The sequence below is a fragment of the Bidens hawaiensis genome, unplaced genomic scaffold, assembly GCF_021521415.1.
Source record: "Bidens hawaiensis isolate Kalapana, Puna unplaced genomic scaffold, B.hawaiensis_p1.1 tig00039507_1, whole genome shotgun sequence".
Classification (NCBI taxonomy): Eukaryota; Viridiplantae; Streptophyta; class Magnoliopsida; order Asterales; family Asteraceae; genus Bidens; species Bidens hawaiensis.
Window position 1 is genome coordinate 89,695 of NW_027505608.1, and position 3,912 is coordinate 93,606.

At 35.9% G+C, this 3,912-nt stretch overlaps 1 long non-coding RNA gene across 1 annotated transcript; it reads left to right on the forward strand.

Moving 5' to 3' along the window:
- Positions 1-811: 811 nt before the first annotated feature.
- Positions 812-2,437, forward strand: LOC143614256 (uncharacterized). The gene is made up of 3 exons (XR_013150262.1): positions 812-880; positions 1,622-1,680; positions 2,353-2,437. It is a non-coding gene; the product is annotated as an uncharacterized LOC143614256 (long non-coding RNA).
- Positions 2,438-3,912: the final 1,475 nt, after the last annotated feature.

A 3,912-nucleotide genomic window follows, 5' to 3' on the forward strand; every position in this document is an offset into this window, starting at 1 on the left:
ATTTACTTTGACATTTGTGTTTTCAAGTTTGTTAAATCAAAAACCAAAAAAAAAAAAAAGAAAAGAAAATGTTTTTATGGTTTCTTGAGCAGGAGGATATAATTCAAGCTGGAAATGAAGTTTCACGCGAAAGATCTCCCGTGACACCAGGATTTGAGGGTGATCCAAGTCTCGTTGTCAGTAATACTGTGGACTCATGTACACGATCAAAGTTTTCAGGGGTCTCTAGCAGGCATATAACTAGATCTATGAAAACGATGGATAAGACTGAAAGTTTAAACAAAGAGGCTGTAAATGAAAGCGGGAAAACTGTTTCAAAATCATCCGAGGATACGGTTATAAAGATGGAATCAAAAGACCAAAATGCTGACTTTGTTATTACTGAGGATAGTACAAATAAGGATGATGCTGATGTGAGCGGTGAATCACCGATCGATATAGAGATAACTGATCTAGAGGAAAAACACATTACACCCAAGTGTTCAGACCCGTTAAATAACACGAGTGTGGGTGTAACGGATGTAAATGGCGATAATGACCTTGCAAGAACAAGCACGAAAGGTAGCAGATACAAGAAACAAAACCGACGACAGAAAGAAGGTGCACTTCCAACTCAGGTAATCAGTTCCAACGAAGCAATGATGACTCAGAACAGGTCTAAAACCAAATTGCTGGTTAAAAGAAAACTCATAACAAGTCCTAAATCAGCTAAATCTACCCCTGCAAGGGGCAAAAAGGTAAATCTACAAACAACTCTAGTTTTACTTGTTTGTTTTGGAATAACAGTAACAGGTTGTTATTGTTTAGGAACCTGAGGGAACATGTGGAAGTGCAAGCATTTTGTCAAAAGATTCTTTTAGTGGAAAAAAATCTAGATCAGGTTAGAGATGGTTTACAAAGCGACCATATATATATATATCTATAATATATATAAACGAAGATCCAAAAATCCTAAGTGTCGCGATGTGGTCGCTCCCCCCTTTTTTTGGAGTCACCAGATTTGCTTGATTTTTAAATGGAGGCTTATCATGCATTTGACCCGAATTCATGGGTATGGATCTTACCAAACCCATATATTCCTTAAACAGGTTATAACATCTTATTAAATAAAAAATTATTCTCACCAAATTATTAATGTAAAAATCCTATAAAGTAGGATATACTAAAAATTAATATCTTATTTATTTTAAAAAAGATATATATATTATTTAAATTAAAAAAACCAATTTTATAATAAAAAAATAAACGGGTCTTGGGTCTCATCAAGCCATACGTATATTATTAACTTTCATAAAATATTATTTATAATTAAAAAAACCAATTTTATAGTAGAAAAAATAAACGGGTCTTGGGTCTCATCAAAACCATATAGCTTTTAAACCGGGTTATAACATCTCATTTATTTATAAAACAATTTATCACCAAACCATAAGTATATTATTAACTTGATACAATAAAAAAAATATAAATTCAAAAAATAAATAAATATTTGAACAAACAATATAAACCAACCCCCGTAATACGGGGGATAAAAACTAGTATATATATATATTACTATTACCATTACTACTTGGATGCCCTAAACGCATGATAAAAAAATTAAATGCTTTATTTTATGAAGGAAGAGTGGTCCTCCCGCCTTTGGAGTTCTGGCGCAACCAAAAGGTTGTTTATGATGAGGTTTGTATTACTTTTCTAATATTAACTCGCATTTTTGACAGATGTCCGATTACTAAGTATGTCTATTTTTTTTCTAGGATGTATATTGTTTAGAGTTCTTGTATGTTAATGATATTGCTGGATACAGCATTGACTGGTCATATATTTTATGGTAACTGTTTCTTCATGGTAGTTTAATTAGTTAAAGAAAATGAAGTTTGGGGCGGAAAACATAATTTTGACATGAATGATTTAAGTTGACGATATATGAAGGCATGGTTGTAAAAATCGTGCCTAGGCGCTGAGTACTCAACGAGTAATCCCCGAGTTATCCCCGCCTAGGCTGAGTTCTCGGTGTAACATCCCCAAGTACTCTCCGACTAAGGCCGAGTACTCACCGACTAAGGCCGAGTACTCCCAACTCCCCAGTCGGCCGCCTAGGGTCCGCCTAGCAACTTTTGCAACCTTGTATGAAGGAGATAATTTTGAATTTTGTTAGGAATGAGTATTTAGTATGATGAAGCTTTGGGTGAGAATATTTAAAAAGGACTTAAAAATGAGTGTTCTGTACCGCCTGGCCGTGGAGAATTTTGTTTTAGTGTTGTCTACTCTAGGACCCCATGCTTGTTTTTATGTGTAATATATGAATGTCGGTAACAATGACATTTGAGTTGGTGTTTTTATTATTTTCAGGATGGAGAGATGTGTGGAGTCCAACAAGCTAAGTGACACAACCATGAAGAAATATTATGCTTTAGCCATCATGAAAGGTTAGCATATATATATTAGTTAGTTTTAGGTTTATGGGTGGACTAAAAGTTGTATTGAACTTGACAAGATCCTCTCATAATGGGTTGATGTTTGTTGAAGAAATGTGAAATTGTTTTTAGGTTCATATTTTCTATCAAAAAGTTTTATCCTTTTAATTTATTACCTGGGTTGCGCAAAACAGACCACCTCTGTTATTTTAATGAATTTACTCTTTACTAAAATATTTGGAACATCTACATATCAAAAAGAGAACTTCAATTTGCATCCTTGTGGTTTGTGGGCGGGACCGTATTGTCTCCCTCGTTTGGAAAATGGACTGTTGACCTTGTGGTTTTCTAGCGAGACAAAATGTGTTCCTATGTCCTGTCCGTTAATCTCCACCATCAAAAGGAGGGGCATACTAGACATTTCAACCAAATCGAAACCCTTTCACAAGCTCATTTGCCGGCGGAGGCCCCTGATGTGCAGTGGTTTAGACATATACGGGAAGCGGCAGTAGTGGTGTAAAAAATCTGGTTAACACAGGAGAGGGACCAGTAGGATACAAGCCATTTCCGGCAAGATCAGCTTTTCCGGTGAAGCTGCAGGCTGCCGGCAAAGACTTTCAAATCTGCATATCCCGTGGGTATCCATAACCAATGTTATTAGAGGTGCTATGACACAGTGGAGGTGCATGATGGTTGGTAGCAGTCGGTGGTGGCGTGTGATAGCCGATAGTAGAGATGACGAGTCTAGGACGACTCGGGTTCGGTGGAGTCTACTTAAACAAACGTGGGTGAGGTATAAGCGAGCATTAATATCTCAATTATTGTTAAAACCCAACTAACCCATTTACTCATTGCGCGTCATGTTGAGCTCTCGTTAAAATAAACAAACTAGAAATGATACGAATAAACAAACTAGAAATATTACGAACCGAAGCAATGAATAAATCTTACTTGCATTATTATTAGATTGATAAAATCCGCAGGTACTTGACTAGTTCGATAAAACCAGATGTTTGAATTATTTGCCAAACCGGATATCAGCTAATAAAACCGGTATGTGTTTATTAATTCGGTGTTTTTATTATTTTCAGAAGAGGTTGAGTAATTGTCATCTATTTTTATTAGAAACCGGTGATATTTTAGTTGCTTTTGGAACCTTGATAACTCACTTGTTAAAACGGTTGATCACAAGTAAAAGTAATAATAATAAGGGGTTGTATGTATATATGTTAATGTTGCTTTGATTCACCATGAAACCCTGTGCACCAGTTACAACATTGTCACTCCACAATTTGACCAACAAGCTTCAAAACCAATTAAGATGCAAACAAACACACAAAACTGCACCAACAGCATACTCCACCCAACACAATGCTTGATCTTCAAGATTTGCCATAAACATCTTAACAGCTTCTTTCCTTGCATCTTCGAGGCCTTTTGAAGATGAACATGTATGTATAGGCTTCTCCAATAGCTCTTCTTGTTGAGCCGAATG